Source organism: Podarcis pityusensis (assembly GCF_964106645.2).
Source record: "Podarcis pityusensis genome assembly, chromosome: 7".
In the NCBI taxonomy this organism is placed as follows: domain Eukaryota; kingdom Metazoa; phylum Chordata; class Lepidosauria; order Squamata; family Lacertidae; genus Podarcis; species Podarcis pityusensis.
Window position 1 is genome coordinate 63,429,373 of NC_138031.1, and position 17,302 is coordinate 63,446,674.

The 17,302-nt window shown below is 44.5% G+C and overlaps 1 long non-coding RNA gene across 1 annotated transcript in view; it reads left to right on the forward strand.

Annotated features, from left to right (window-relative positions):
• Nucleotides 1-231, forward strand: part of LOC308482193 — a 37,853-nt gene extending 37,622 nt beyond the window's left edge. Inside the window, exon 3 of the long non-coding RNA XR_013989135.1 lies at nucleotides 10-231. This is a non-coding gene — a long non-coding RNA (uncharacterized lncRNA). The remainder of the gene's footprint in view (nucleotides 1-9) is intronic.
• The last annotated feature ends 17,071 nt before the right edge of the window (nucleotides 232-17,302 follow it).

Below are 17,302 nucleotides of genomic sequence, written 5' to 3' on the forward strand. Positions count from 1 at the left end.
TTATTCTAGGTTCCCTTACTCAACACATGGAAATTTTTGGAGAACGGAAGGCAGAAGCAGAAGGTGAAAAAACTAAAATCGCAATTAAAGCTCAAGTCTGGAAATAAATGACAAGTGTTACAGTGCCACAGAAGATTATTCAGGTTCTCAAGCAATTGGGACTGGAGAGGGAGGCAATAGAAACAGGTTTAAAACAACCACCACCACCAAGGACAAAAGAGCAAACCTACTGATAAGATCTAAAGAGCAAGGGGTGGGTTATAAAAATAGATGCAGAAAAACCTGTGCATTTAAGTGTTTTGAATAATGCAAGAAGATCTCAGAAAGAAATCCCGGCAGAAGTGATCCGTTCAGGCAGGCTGCTTCACTAAAGTGTGAGAGCAGTGAAGGAAGGGGATTGAGCTGCAGACGTTGCTAGGGTCACATGCAACCTCTGATTTTCTAGGCCCTCACACCCTCATGAAGTGGCGGAGATGGGGCAGGGCTGGAAGCTTAACCCCTTCCTCAGCCTCGCAGCTCATAGGGGACCTCATTGGCCAATCCCTGTTGCGACCTGTTGCTCTTGCGTTGCCCACTGCAACTTTGACTCAGTGCAAACCCCTCTTTGAATCAGCATTTCCCACCCTCTCTAAACATGACCCTTTCAATGTGGAGTTGGAGACTGGACACGACACTTCAGGTGGTCATGTGGATTCCCCCCCCAACTGCCCTCTCCACTTCCATTGCCCGCCATGTAACCCCAATGACTTGAGTTGCCGCTACAACCACCACTGCCTTCCCATCCCCACTGAGCTCGTAATATCCCACCACCTGCAGACTTGGCACCAAGTGGCTGAGCCAAGAACAGCTGACAAGTGGTAGGAGTGGGCCTTGCTCAAGTCTTCTGATGGAACCATTTCTCCCTCCTACCACACTTGTGGCAGCAGCAGTGGTGACGGAGGAAGAGAAATAATGATTCCTCCCTCTGCTGCCACTGCTGCCAAGGTAAGTGACAGTCTATGTTTCAAAATGTCACTTAGCTCAGTACCAGCAGTAGCAGCAGAGGGGAGGGCAAAGGGTAGAATACTTCTGCACTCTGGGTGTAGCTCCTCTTTTGAAGCTCTGCTGGATTTTCAAGCCTCCCCATGCCTTGCAAAGCCCACCCCATGGTGATCCTTCCAACCTGCAAACCAGAGACTCAAAGGATCAGCGTCAGGTGACATTGCTTGCTTTGTACCCTTCTCTCTTCCTCTCTTGCACGTGCTCTTCAAGTGGTGACCTGGAAGGGTTCACCACTCAGCTGGTCCAGGCAATTGCAGGGCAGGGAAGCAGGTCTCCTGCCCTTCTTCTCTCCACAGCTGCAGGAGGCATTGCCACTCAGTACCCCCTCTCTTCCTCCTGGGTAGGATGCTGTTTGCAACACCCCCACCCCCACCCAGGGCACATACCCTTGCTCTTGCCTTTCCCTCAGTCGGTGGGTTACTACACCCAGGGGCCGCCTCAGCCTCCCATGACCAAGCCAGTAGTGGAGCAGCTGTAAGTGATGGCCCAGCTGAAGGCAACAAGGTAATCCCTGCATCTGGAGCCGGGGCAGGCTCAGGCCCCCCAGCTGGTGTTTGTTGCAGGGGAACCTGTGCAGACTGGGACTCTTCAGGATCAGGCCCCTGACTTCGTTCAGACTATGCCTGAGGCAAAGGATCCAGTGCAGACTGAGATTCCTCTGGTTCCGAGTCCGAGTCCCAGGCCATCACAGTTGTAATATCTGGATGCTACATGTTGAAGAAATCTGATTGAGACCACCCATAGCAAAATATAGTAGTTGGATGGATTCAAAGAGTCCACCTATTATGCACATAGCTTTCTTTGTCTGCCATGCCATTTCTGCATAAAATTATGTGGGATGTAACGTCACTGTAGCTGTCAAGTACAACATTTTCTGTTTGCCCAGAGTGTTGCTCCAGCCAGGAGGACTTCCTGTCACACCTGTCTGGAGCATCCTCCCCCTGCATATTACCAGGTAGATGGGCATGACCCTGGGAGGCCCCATAAAAGGGCTGGTCATGCAGCCATCTTTCTCTTGATGCTCTTCTCTCTCTTGACTCTTTCTGATGCATCTGTTGCTGTCTGCTGGCTTTCAGCCAGCAGCACATGGGCTCATTCCCCACATGGGATGAACCCACATTCTCTTCTGCTACTACAAGTTAAAGCCTGCCTTCAGGATCATACTGTGAACTGAATGTAAGTAACCTTCTTATTACTTTTAAGAGAAGACTGTCTTTATTCTTTTTAAGAGGGAATTAAAGGGGAATTTACTAGGAACAATCCAATCCGGACAATATTTAATCAATATATTTAATCAATATATCCTCTCCTACTATCCACAACATTCCCACAATTCGCATGTAAATGAAAACATGTCTCACTTTATGAAAGCAAAGACAAAACAAGGGAGTAGATTGATCATTTGAAAGGTTGTGGTAAGTCCATTCCATTGTTTCATGTACCTGACCAACACATTGCATACTGATTATATTTGTAGAACCCCTGTTCATTTCAACAGTGACCAGTTTTTTAAATTGCCAAGTTCAATTTGAAGAGGAGCAGTTTGTTATGTTCCTGAAAGCTTCTGATACAAGGTTGGACCATAGGATTGGTCTGTTCACTCAGTTCTGTTCAGTCGTGACTAAATTTTTGTTGTATTGTGTTCTTTGTCCAAAATCACCAAGGGAAGAAATTTGAGCACGGTCTCCTCATGTTATTGTGCATATATGAGGCAACATGAAAGCCCACTGGGATTTATGAGACCGGGAAGTAGGTTGCTATCATAATTTTTAAGAACTGTTGAATGCAGATTCTTAGAAGTCATTATGATGATAGCAGGTTTAGATTACATGTAAACCACAACTCTTGCCAAGCCATTGCTTAAATCATAAGTGCTGACCATATTATGCTCCCAGCAATTTTAGCAAATACAAAAATGTTTAGATCAAGATTACATTTTCAAATTGTTGTCAATTTAAAGAATGTGGGTATATAAATCAGACTGAAAATAGCCAACATTTTTTTTTTTGCTACTGAACCCAGAGGATGAATCTAATGAAGCAAACAATTGGCTACGTGTTGTGACTGGGGAAAGATTACACAGCAAATGGATATTCCCTATAAGAAGAAAATATTATTATAATGTACACATTAAACAGATATGTAATATCCATTGTGTCTGCTTTCTGAAAATCAAATTCCTCGCAGAACCCTGAAACTCATATAGATAAAATATACTGGTTTGAACTTAAATGCAATATTTCGTGATTAGATTATCATTTTTACAGCTCAGGTAGGATGATGTAGGAGTGAACTCAACCCAGTTAATGACCATAAATAATGACAGCATTATTCCTTTGTCTTGTCCTTTGCACACACTAATGTGCTCTGACAGCTAGCTTTGCTCTTTTATTAACTCTCTGTCAGCTGTAATCAGTTACGGTGAAGTAAGGCAGCAAAATTTACATGTGCCAAGTCTCACCATTTCTTTCAGAAATATTCCAGACTTCATCCTACACTTTGTTGGGAAGGAGATTGTGGGTGGAGGGCGGGAGGAGGGAAGAGATGGGTTGATATTGGGCGGATGGAGTGCTTAGTAGCTTGCAAAAGCTGGCTTGTTGCATACTGAATTTCAGAAAGAAAACACATGTAATAGAAATCTAATTAATGTATTTGTCTTAGAGAAGAATGCATATGCAGCTGTGCTCACCTACATCTATGGCAGTGGTTTTCAACCAGTGTGCCGTGGCACCCTGGGGTGCCTTGAATGATGGTCAGGGGTGCTGCGGGAAACACTGGCCTCTGTCCCTCTTTCCTTTCCTCACTTCCTTTGATGCCCTCTTGCATCACTGCCTCCCAAAGGCTTGCATAGCTGTTTGCGGCAGCAGCTCTGGCTACAAGCTCCCCAGGCGAATGGTGCCTCTGGGGCTGGCCAGGGAGTGCTTCCCAGGCCCCTGTGGGGCAGTCTGAGGAGGCACTTCTCTTTGGGGCAGGGGGGGGGCAGCTCAGAGACCGGGGCAGCAGCTGTGGCTGCCCGGAGGACTCCCAAGGCGAAAAGAGAGGGGAGAAGAGAGGAGGCTGAGGGAACACTCCACAAGGGAGGGTGTTTGAAAATGGGTGAGGGGCTGCCGGCTCTGCAGGCAATGGGAGACATAACTGGGCTCCTGAGCACCACAGGGGTGCCACAGAAAGAATGGGTCATGGGAGCCGTGGACCAAACAGGTTGAAAACTTCTGATCTATGGAAATCTCTCCTTCCTCCTTGGAGTACTGTTTTCTTGTAGGATTTTTGTTTTCAAAGTGTACGTTGTTGAAACGTTCAACACAGCTAGGTCCAATGAGATATAATGCCCCATGATTGGCGCTCCTGATATTTTGTTGCTGTCTTCCAAAAAGCAGCTGTGTGGTGCGCTTGTGTGAGAATAATGACTTGAACTGAGGACATGCATGTGAGTCAGAACATTCTGCAGAGGCCTTGGTGTGCTAATATTCTGTGATATTCTGTAATATGCAGCTTCTGCAAAAACAAACACAGTAACCAACCCGATGTGAAGCTCTACTATTAAAAGTCTGCAGATTAGTATTTGTAATGAAGAACCACCCCCCAGAGAAGAGACATCAGTGCTAATTAATGAATTATGAACCTCGCAGTTTTAAAACTAATTTTTGTGACACCTATTTCTGCTGGTAAGAAGAACATTTCCATCAACAGATCCTGTCAGGAGGCACTAATTAAAGCTGCTCCTTCTCTTAACTGTGTTTTAAGACAACAGCTCTTTTAAAAAATGGTTATAACAGCCAGGATTTTATTTAGATTCTCAGCGCAGTCCAATTTGCATAAATTCTAATAAAGCATTATTAAAATCTATTAACACTTGTCTATGGCAATTAATTTTAGGTTTGCTAGTTTGACTGACTGTGTTTCATGGCAGCCAAGATAAAGATGCATGGAAGACTAGCTCAGAATGCAGTGTAATTTCAGGAAGAGGAAGAATTCAGACCAACAGCATTTTAAGAAGGTCTTAAACTGTATAAAGGAAGAATAAATGCAGCCTGAGCTTCCAGTAGAAAATTCTTGACTCTTTATGGAGGGGAGATTCAATCCAGGCTCCCGTCAGATGTTTATTTTACAATGTTTATATGATATATAAACCTAGTGAACATTATGATATTTCATTACCAAAACCCCAGCACACTATCCCCTGGAGAAAATAGCGTTTTTAAACTAATATTGATTATTTAGTACAAACTGCAAAGATCATAACTTATAATGGAGGAAAAAAACCACCAGGGAAAGATTTAAAATTTTATTTTTATTTATAGGTTCTGGCAGGTTTCTTGGGAGTTGGTCAGTATTCCAGTAAAAATTAATTCATGAAAGTCTGTTTATTTACTACAGGGTAGCCAAGCTTTCTTTATTTATACAAATTACTGCAGAGAAAAAAAACCAAGGAGAGAAAGTTATACTCCCCTTCTGACTTTGATAATCTTTTATCCCTTTCCTCGCTGTGGTTCAAATAGCATGCTCAGCAGAGCAGGCAAAGCTTGAAGGCACAAGACGAGGGTCCCACTCAGTGGCAGGAACAGGACTCCCATCAAATGCAGCAGGGCTAGACTGCCACATTTTGAACTAAGTGAAGTAGGACAACTGCCATGTAAAGGCTGGAGTGTGAGAGTTATGGGGAGACCAACCATTACGTCCAGAATCTAAAATTACTCAGCTGGGCAGAGCCTTGGCCAAACATTTAGTAGCCCAAAGTACTTGATGGACTATGCAGAAATGGTGAAACTGACTGCTAAAATAAGAGGACCAAATGATGACTATTTTCATAGAAGAATGGAGGCCACTGGTAGACTATCTGTCAAATTATCGTTCTTATATGAAATCACATGCAGGATTTGAGATATGAGCAATGGAAGAATGTAGAGAATGGATGGGGGGGGGGCTTAGAAAATAAATGTAGATGTATTTTAATGCAGCTATTGAGGGGGAATAAAAAAAAAAAATAGGGCAGGAGGGATGGGAAGCCAAGAAGAAAATGTGTAATGACAACAACAACAATGAATATGATTGGAGTTACGAAATAATTTGGAAGATTTAATAAAAATCATTACAGAAAAAATAATAATAGCCCAAAGTGACCACTCAGCTGAACTGGATGTTGTCAGTTGGGTGATGTGAGGAGAAGGTGTCTCAGTCATGATGTGCAGAGCACTGCTCTCGCCTACTGAGCACTGTCAGCACCTGACCTTCAGAAATAAAATGGAAGTGAGCAGCAAGCTGTGGAACTAAGGGCCAATGGCACCATGTGGCCTGCTCATTCATAGGGTCTGGCGATGGCTCAGGGAACCCACTAATATGATTGTCTAGGCCATTTTGCGTATGTTTAGCCTAAGCCCACAATAGGGTCACCACATGCAAAGGAGATGGCTTCAAGACCTTCATTATGTAAATGTGTAGAAATGGGAATTTTAGGCAGTGCAGTTTCTGTACTCACCCTGTGTAACAGCCACATTTGTGAACATTCCCTTTCCTACACAAATATAAGCTCAAAGAGTCCGTTGACTTCTGATTATCATAATGCAGGACATTGTCTCTTGAGCAACCTACTACTATTCTGCCTGCAGTTGCCGGGTCCAGATCTCTAGAGAACTCATGCCAGTTTGCAGTTATTTTGCTAGTCTTGGAAAGGCTTCATGATGAGAGGAACCCTGCCTTAGAGAGCTTGCTTGCCTGTTCTGCTTGACAACCAATATCAGCCTCTGAAAATGCCAGTAAACTTCAGAGGCAGCCTCACACATAGGAGGTTTTCCCGTTGCTTAACACCCAACCTGGAAATGCTTCACCTTCTAACTTTCTGCTAGTTTTTGTTTCAGCAAGCTTTCCCAGCTGGCTATGACTCTGGTGTTCATCTGCATTGCTTTAAAACTGACTTTATGTTGCTTTTATTGTGTGGTTGTAAATTGTCTTGGAATTTGCATGCAAGGCAATTCATAAATCAATAAAACAAACAAATAAAATAGTGAGCCTGAATGAGGGCCAAATCACATTTGCTGTGCTACTTCCCATACTAAAGTGCCCATTAAAACCCTCCGTCTTAGGCTCAAATCCCATGCAGGTAAGAACTTTGAGGCCTGTTGAAATTGCCAGGACTTGCTTTCAAGTAAACATGCGTGTGACTGGATTTCAAGACTAAAAGACTTTACAACCCTCATCTGGTGAGGAGCACAACAAAGCCTCTCACTTAGGCTGTCCACATCTCACAAAAGAAAGTGTCCATGGGTTTTTATTCCACCCAGATGGCGCTTGTTGTTGAGCAGCGCAAGAAGCTGAAATCCCCTTTACTGCACACCTCTGAAACTAGGTACAAGAGCTTAGCTGTCCCTTGCAATTGGTCGCTCTGTTCTTGTTAAGATATCACCTAAACCCTGCAAGTGGGGGCGCAGGTGGCGCTGTGGGTTAAACCACAGAGCCTAGGACTTGCCGATCAGAAGGTCAGCGGTTCGAATCCCCGCGACGGGGTGAGCTCCCATTGCTCAGTCCCTGCTCCTGCCAACCTAGCAGTTCAAAAGCACATCAAAGTGCAAGTAGATAAATAGGTACCGCTCTGGCGGGAAGGTAAACAGCATTTCCGTGCACTGTTCTGGTTTGCCAGAAGAGGCTTAGTCATGCTGGCCCCATGACCCGGAAGCTGTACGCCGGCTCCCTCGGCCAATAAAGCGAGATGAGCGCCGCAACCCCAGAGTTGGCCACGACTGGACCCAATGGTCAGGGGTCCCTTTACCTTTACCTAAACCCTGCAAGTATTACCCCAGCCCTGCAAAGACCCATCTTTCTACCCCGTTCTATTCATTTGAAAAGTCAGTTTTATGAGTAGGCTGAGCTTGTAAATGCAATTTAAAAATGCATGGAATGTTCCCCTTGTTCTTACTTGCCTGGCGTTGTTATAAGAAACAGATGGAAAGCAATATGCCACCTTTTGCCACTTCCCAAATGAAGCCAGAGTGCAGCAGCAAAAGGTGAGTTCAACACTTACCTGTTTTAAACCAGCCGTTCTGTGCGACACAGCCAGGAAAAGATGTGGCGTGTGTGTATGTGTAAACATAAAAGGTTAAAATGGCATCCCCATTGATGGGTTGTTAAGGGGACACTTTGCCTCCCAATGTGTCCTCTACCAGGGAGATCTCTCGTTAAATGATAATAGAGTTAAATGGAGCAGCATTAGGAGCTGGTCCTGAAAGAGATACTGAGAGCCTCCAGGGAGAGGTTGAGAATACACTGTTAAGCTATTTGCTGCTGAAGAGCATTTTGGAGCACTGGAAATTGTCCCTGTAGACAATGTGCGAAGCTACACATGTGGTGTAGTTATCCAAGTGATAAATTGCATTTATCATGTACTTTTGATCGACTCACCTGCATCTTGCCCATTAATCTATATGCGACGGGAGTATATTTTTAATGCAGCCTCAGAGGGATTGTGGTTTCAGATAAACAAGAAAATGCCTCCGAGATGTCAGATTCTTTTCTTGTGTTGTGGATATATATATATATATATATATATATATATATATTCGTCTATCCACATTAATACGGTCAGAGGTTTGTTAGGAAAATGTGAAGCATAATAAGAGGAAGAAATGGATGCACTCTGCATTCTTCATTCATTTCTCTAGGAAGCTGGAAATAAGGGCCTGAATTCATGAAATGTGTCTGACAAGTGGCACCTTATTTAAGATTAGGACAATAAAAAGAGACTCCTTTTACCGTTCAAAGGGCAGTCAAATCTTGGTCCTGGCTTTGTCATCCCGCCCCCCCCCCCCCTGCATGAAAAGGAAGTGTAGAATGGAATTCTGCAATGGGACTGGGGGAGTTTTCCATGTGAAAAAAAATTGTTTATTATATTTTTGTTCCTCTTCCCCACCCCCCCCCACCGCAGCTCAAGGTGGCCTACATGATCTCTCCTCCCCTATTCCATTTTATCCCCCAAATAACTCTGTGAGGTAAGTTCGGCTGCAAGTCAGCGAGCTTCACGTGGGGATATGAACGCAGGTCTCCCTAGTCCTTGTTTGACTACACGCTCTTGGTTAAATTGGGGAAAGCCATTTCATTGACTGAAAAGGCACAGACTAAATCTCAGCAAAGTGAATGAGGGCTGCATGGGTGTGCGTTGTCATTTAGGGAAGATAGGTAGTTGCCTGACACTGGGCCAGAAAGCTGATCCATCTAGTATTATCTGCTCTGACTGGCAGTGGCTCTCCAGGGTTTTAGGCAGGAGTCGCCGCCAGCTCTATCCAGAGGCCCCGAGGATTGAACCTGTATGCAAAGTATAAGCTACAGCCACTTCTCATTCAGAAGGGTGGGAGGCAGCTGCCTTCACCACCCCCTTGGTTTAGATCATAACTATTATTATTATAGGACTTGCCGATCAGAAGGTCGGCGGTTTGACTCCCCGCGATGGGGTGAGCTCCTGTTGTTCGTCCCTGCTCCTGCCAACCTAGCAGTTCGAAAGCACGTCAAAGTGCAAGTAGATAAATAGGTCCCACTCAGGCGGGAAGGTAAACGGCATTTCCATGCACTGCTCTGGTTCGCCAGAAGCGGCTTAGTCATGCTGGCCACATGACCCGGAAGCTGTACGCCGGCTCCCTCGGCCAATAAAGCGAGATGAGCGCCGCAACCCCAGAGTTGGTCACGACTGGACCTAATGGTCAGGGGTCCCTTTACCTTATTATTATTAAAATTTGTATACCACTCTTCACTGTAGATCTCAGGGCAGTTCACAACATAAAAATACAACAGAATAAGCACAAAGCATATAATAAAAATAAGAGCAGAACCAAACAAATAATCCCCTCCCTCCCACAAATCATTTAAAAAGGTACTGGATTTTAATGAGCCAAAGGCTTGGTTGAAGAGGAACATTTTCACCTGCTGCCGAAAGGTGTATAATGAAGGTGCCGGCATGTTGAATAAACATGTCTATATAGCCTTTCACTTCCCTCTGGTTATTATTTTACTTTTCCTCCCACAACAACTCTTCTTTCATGCAGATTTTTGGCCCCCTTTGAGCCCTCTTCCAATAGGCACTACACGAGTTTATTATTATTTATTTTAGGTGTGAGAGAGGGGAGAGAAAGAGGTCTCAAAATGTGTTTTCTATATGTAAGGACTAGCACCTTGCCATTCTGATGCAAGGCAGCTAATGGAAGCGTTGCGAAAAGCAGCCAGGAAAGCACAACACATTAAAGCAATCGATTAAAATACCTCAGCTGTATGAAAAGGCAAAGTTCTGACCTTGCATGGCCTTGCCTTTCCCACAGATCAACAGGGACATCTCATGGGTTTCTCCCTTTCCTCCTCCTTTCGCACAGTTCACAACAGTCAATGGAGACATGCGCAACAGTGTCTGGGCCATTTTAATACACGGCTGGCTAACCTGGAGCCTGTATCCAACACCCCAATGTTTGTGTATGTGTGCCTCCAAGACACCCCGACTCCAATTCCCCCCACCCCTTTTAAAGGAGTAACTATTTTCTATTTGCTTGTCTTCCACACACACTTTGGGATTTTTGTGTGTGGGGTGTCTAAAACAGTTCCAGTTCCCATATCCGGGACTTCTATTAAGAGGCCCCTTTGCTCCCTCTTGTCACCATGGCCAGAAGGTCTTAGAGCTCAGGAAGTGATGTTTCCCTTCCTGTTTCCCAATACCTCCTGGCAATGGCAATGCCACAGAGGGGGAAAACACTCCTTTCAAAGTTAGAAGAAAGCTTCCTTCCCCCTTCTCCACTTTGTTTCAGCACTGGTGTAGGAGGAAAGCGTCCTACTCTATTGTTGCTTGGTTGGCCGGAGGGGCTTCTCTCTGAATGTGAGTATATGACTCTCTGCCTAACAGTGGCATGCAGTGAAATTTTCCATAAGGGAACATTTCGGGCCAGAGACACCAGCATGTGAGGGTGATGGGCAGGGGGTGACGCTGTGATGTCCTGACATCGCCCACGTGAGCCTTGTGCCTCCCTCCCTAAGCCAGGCAGAAGCTTCCTTGGCTTTGGGAAGGAGGTGCTAGACTTTAATACTTTAATACTCTAATTTGTCGGGAACATTTAGGGAACTAGTCTAGTACCCCTAGTCCACTGACCACACACCACTGCTGCCTAAATATGTGTGCACTGTCTCCGTGTCTGTGTGCCTGAATGTATATATTTGTGGTGAATGTGTGTTGTGTATATGGGTTATGTGTAGAGCTGCGAGTGTGTGCAAAGAACCAAAGCCCACTAAATGTGTTGGGGGGGCAGGTGGTGGTGGTACCTAAGAGGTAGAGCACCAGTCTCAATCCCAGGTAGAGCCCTGTCTGAAACTTTGGAGAGGTACTTGCCAACCACTGTAGACAATATTGACCCAGTTGGTCTGACTTGGGGCAGCTTCTTAAGTGTGTGGCACTGCAAACTCTCAATGAACAGCAAAGCAGCAAATGCTAGAGACAGACTATAGTTTTAAGGACAGTTGAAGGTGCTATGATCACCATACACTGACCCGTCTTGCTTTCTTCCCTAACAGATTTTTAAAGCACTGCAAAAGGTTGTGAACATAGATGATGACAGCACGATGAATGCATGTACCACTTCTCTCTTATAAACATATCTTCAGCATGTTGGGAGGAGAGAACTCCCTCCAGCCAAGAAAGAAAGAAAGAAAGAAAGAAAGAAAGAAAGAAAGAAAGAACAGAAACTGCAGCAGATGACCTGTTGTTTGGATGTACCATTCTGGAAGCTGCTAAACTTTGCACATTTGACTGTAAGGAGTCTTAGCTGCCTTGCACTTGGTGGGAAGAAGACTGCTCAGGGGGGAAAAGCGGAAACAATGTTACTGAGCAGTCCAACAAAATCATGTAGTGAATATTCCTGCCAGGCATCTTTATTTACACTTGTCTTTTCCATCTATAATTATTTTTTAAGTTTTCTTCCCTTTTGGCTCCAGTTAGTTATCACCTTGTTCTATATTCTGCAGCTGTCAAGTTTGTTAAGCTTGCAACTGAGGCAACTGCACCTTAAGAAAGTGCTGAGGTAAGCTTTTCTCTTTCTCTCTTTTGTAGTTTAAAAGTGTTTTTTTAAAAAACCAACAACATGCATTTCCCTTTTGAAATCTTCCCCGTGCTTTGATAAAACTGAAGAAGATGTGCATATTATAGGTGGCATTTTTTTCTCCTTTTGGTGCATCCACCAAAAGCCCATCAGCTCAACTGCTGTTTAAATAAATAAATAAATAAATAAATAAATAAATAAATAAGGAGCAGCAATAATATTGGGTTGTATCCAAGTAAATTCCAGCTCAGAATAGACCCACTGAAATGTACTTATTTATTCATCTCACAAGACCTATATACCATCTGATTGTAATAAAAAGTATAAAACAGTAAGATTATCAGTATATTAAAACCCCATATAAGAATAATTTTTAAAAAAACACAAATTAGATAAAAAACCAGATTAAAATATATGTCAGCATTCTAAATGTCTGGACAGATTTGCCTAAACTAAAATGTTTTTTAGCAGGTGCTGGAAAAAGTACAGTGAAGGTGCCTGCCTGACGTCAGTAGGCAAGGAATCTCAACTTGTGGATTTCTTACAAATACGGAACAAGTATTGTATGACACATTTGTGTATGTAAAAGTGCCAGTTTTGTAGATGGGAGCAGTGGAAAGTGGGCATATATGGGGTAAGACAATGTCGCAAGTAAATGGAACTAAGTTAGTTATGCCCCTTAATTTTAGTGGGTCTTTGAGTAGGTCTAACATTCAGTAGTGGTCGGTGAGCTGACTGAGCTCACCTGACCTCACGTTGGCCCATTGCTGCTGCTTCCTGGGAAGTGGAAGGAAGAGGTTGGCATGATGCAAGTGTATCCATGGGAGCACTGGATTGGATCCACCAGTGCAGTTCCACCTGGCCACTGTTGCAGTCCCCTTCCCCTCCGAATCCCAGTAAGCAGCAGCAATGTGGGCAGTGAAAGGTCAGGTGAGTCCTGCTGCTTGCTGCTGCTGTCTTTGGATACAACCCACTGTCTTTAGAACCTTCACAATGCTATCTACAAAAAGGGAACTAGGATCGATACATTGCAGTATAATACATTTCAAAACAAGCAAGATTAAAAAGCGGTAAGCAAAAAATAAAATCTGACAAAATAATAATTTTAAAATCAGAGAGGGATGTGTGACGTTCTCAAGGGAGGTAGTTCCAAATATGGGGGTGGGATGTACATTCCAGCTTTGGACTTTAAATAGTCATTGGAAACTGCCCTGGAGTAAATGTTCATGAAGGGTGGTTTAGAAATGCCTTAAGTAAAATCAATTAAAACGTTTCCAGCAGAACCCGGGGAGAAGGTGCAGGTCAAAAACAAATTTGTGAAACACCCTTATTGCACTCAGAAAAGGTTCCACTCAACATGTGTTTTCGGGAAAGTAAATCAGCAATGAATGATGACAAAGCAACAGAAGTGAGCTCCCCCGCTGATGAGTATTGACAGTAGCTGCTGCTGACAGCTTTTGGCTGTTTCCAACCAACATGTTTCTTTCCCTCAGCCTCCATTGTCATGGGGAATAGGGCTATGCCAAACTGTTCGGCAGAGACAAGTGTAATGGCAAGTATTTGTTGTCTCGGTCTCTCTTGATTTGAAAAGGTTTTGACTGAAAGCATGCCTGGAGACTTAAGGCTAAGATTCCTCTCTGTGTTGCAGGCCCCTTAAATGAAGAATTTATATATCTACAAGCTTCTTTGCTCAGGAAAAAAATATCACAGCGTTTTTTGGAGGAACATTTATTCTGAATGTAATTTTAGTTACATTACTTAACCAACTTTGCAGGGCTGTCCCTACCTTTAGGTAGAGTGCTGCAACTACCCCAGGCAGCAAATCTGGGAAGAGCAGCAGGGCAACCTCCCAGCTGTTCCTCCTGAGCCTCCTGGTTGTGTTGTTCTGTGTGTCCCCCAAAACTAACCTACTATTCTCTGGTGTGGTGGAGGACACTTTTCTGCTGCCATTGTTAGACAAGATTCAACAGTCAGTCCATTCAGCTTCTGCATGTGGAATGGAGAGGGGAACCATATTGTCTGTTGCCTCAGGCAACAAAATATCTTAGGCTGGACCTGCTACCTTGGTCATGTTCAAATGGCATCTGCATGCACTCACAGCTGAGCATTCTTGTTTTCCTAACTTGGAGAGCAGGAACACCCAAGAAAAAGACAGACACCTCTTCTCTACCCTAGTAGGGTGTGGCCAGACATGCAATTTGCCCAGCCTATGCTAATCCCAGTTGTTCACGTTAACCATATGGATTGGCAGAGCATCAGAACAGTAGGAAGCACTCTCCTTTTATGTGGCCTCTAATCGTATGTAATAAGCCACCAAAGTCCACATTGGTCTCAATGAGTCTGTACTAGCCTCACTGAGATGGATGGTGCTGTTCCAGGGTCAACTGCTGCATGATCCAGTTGATATAGTAATTCCTGTGTTGGACAAGGCCTAGCACCTAACTACTTCAGCAAGTTGTGAATTAGATGCCTTTTTAATGCTCATAAGAAGACCATTCTTGAAGCAGTCATCTCCTCTTCTTGTCTCCATCACCTTCTACCCAACATGGAGATTACCGTATATTATTAAAAAGGCTCGTAAAATGGAGAGACTCTCTGTAGCATTGCATAGAGACACTGCAGTAAAGTTAGTTCCCACTTATGAGGAATGTGGAATCTGCCTCATATTGCGTCACACCGTTGGTCCAGATAGCTCAGAATGGTCTCCACTGACTGGCAACAGCTCTCCAGAGTTTTAAGCATCTTTCCTAGCACTACCTGGAGATACTTAGGATCGAAACTGGGACCTTCTGTGTGCAAAGCAGCTGCTGCTGTGGAGCTGCCGCCCTTCCCTCATACAGCCAGGACTAGCTCCAGTGCTTAAAAGCCAGAAGTGGAGAACAAATCTCAACAGAACAAAGAGCTAGGTGCAGAATGCACACACTGCTAGCGTTATTTGCTAGTACAAATCCCATGAAAATACTTCAGAGTCGACATGCCCTAAAAATGCTAACAAAGCCCCATGAATGGAACACTGAAATTTCATGTTCACACATTGGTAATGTGACTTTCCTCTGGGATTTGCGACTGAACTGCCAGGCAACACTTTCAAAACCTATTATGTGGTAATGGCGAAACTGCTTGATATCTCCAAAAGCTAGTCAGATTTGTCATGTTTACCTTGCACTTGAATAATAGTTAGTGTGTAATTTTTTAAAATTTTTCTAGAGAGTGTGGCTACTTCTTGTTGTTTCAACCCCCATCCCCCGTGTAGCTGGCATTGCTGCATTTTCTGCATTTCACTGCTTACCTTACTAATAGCTTTATTTGTGTACAGATTCTGATTACAGAATCTACTTTAAAAGTCTACATTAAAAAAGCAGAGCCAATTTAAATGGAAAACAAGAAATGAGCTGTCGTCACTTTCTTCCGCTAATAGGGTCAGCTGTGGTGGGTGGAATTTACATATTACTGCTGTGATAACAGAGATCCTGGCATGCGAGAGTGACAGTTTGGTTGGGGAAGGGAGGCTGAGCTAGAGGGCAAGGATATAGGCCTTCCTGAAACATCAGGTTCCCTCATTGCAAGAAGTGAGGTTACAGGGAATCAGGCAGAGGGCCTTCTTGGTGGTGGTGCCCGCCTTGTGCAACAGCCTCCCATCAGATGACAAAGAGATAACCAATTATACAACCTTCTGTAGACACCTGAATGCAGCCCTGTGTCAAGAAGCTTTTAATGTTTGATGTTTCGTGTGTTCCTTTATACTCTGTTGGAAGCCACCCAGTGTGACTGGGGCAGCCCCATCAGATGGGCCTCATCAATAGGAGTATAGCATCTAGATCAAGGGAAGTAATAGTGCCACTGTATTCTGCTCTGGTCAGACCTCACCTGGAGTACTGTGTCCAGTTCTGGGCACCACAGTTCAAGAAGGACACTGACAAACTGGAACGTGTCCAGAGGAGGGCAACCAAAATGGTCAAAGGCCTGGAAGCGATGCCTTATGAGGAACGGCTAAGGGAGCTGGGCATGTTTAGCCTGGAGAAGAGGAGGTTAAGGGGTGATATGATAGCCATGTTCAAATATATAAAAGGATGTCACAAAGAGGAGGGAGAAAGGTTGTTTTCTGCTGCTCCAGAGAAGCGGACACGGAGCAATGGATCCAAACTACAAGAAAGAAGATTCCACCTAAACATTAGGAAGAACTTCCTGACAGTAAGAGCTGTTCGACAGTGGAATTTGCTGCCAAGGAGTGTGGTGGAGTCTCCTTCTTTGGAGGTCTTTAAGCAGAGGCTTGACAACCATATGTCAGGAGTGCTCTGATGGTGTTTCCTGCTTGGCAGGGGGTTGGACTCGATGGCCCTTGTGGTCTCTTCCAACTCTATGATTCTATGATTCTATGTATGATGATGATGATGATGATGATGATGATGACGACGATTTGGCATATGATTTGAAATCCTGGAAACTAGGGGCCCAAGCCCAGTCTATATGACACATCTGACAACATGGTGATTACAGAAGAGAAGCTGAATTGATCTAGAATAGTGTGCAAAACAGAAATAATGTATGCTTGTGCATGCATGCATGCACTGGCGGAGGAAGAGGAGTGCGGGGGGAGCTCACCACCCCCGGCAGCGTGATCCCAGTAGGGTGCCATCGCGGCTGCCCCCCTGCCCGTGCTGGGCACCATGCCCCTGCAGGCAGTGTGCCCTGCCCCAGGACACGCGCCACGCCTCTGTGGGCGGCGCCCCACACATGCATGAAGCTCCGACACTGCATGCATGAGAATCACGACTGTCTGTCTGTTTGGGTGCAATTGTCAAACCGGCCAATTTAAAATGGATGATAGCCCCCCCCAAGACCCCCTGCCCCCAAAGTTTTCCTTGTCCATTCTGTACAGTATGATTCTGAATCAATATGTCAGAGCTGAAGGGGATTTAGTGTATTATAATGTGAAATATTATTTGCATTTATTCATCACTTACTATGCTTTAATCTCAGAGGGACTTACAATCGTAAAAACAGAGTGCAAAGTTTAAAAGTGAAGATTCTCAATGTACCTGGAGAGGAAATTCCACACTTAGGGGCTGCTCTCTCCCGGCCCACAAATTCTCAAGCGTCTGAAGGGAAGGGAATTACTGAGAGGGCCTCCTCTGCTGACCTTAAGGCCCAAGAGGGTTTGTAGGAAAGAAGGTGGTCTTTTGGATATTGGAAGCCTGAATCTTTTA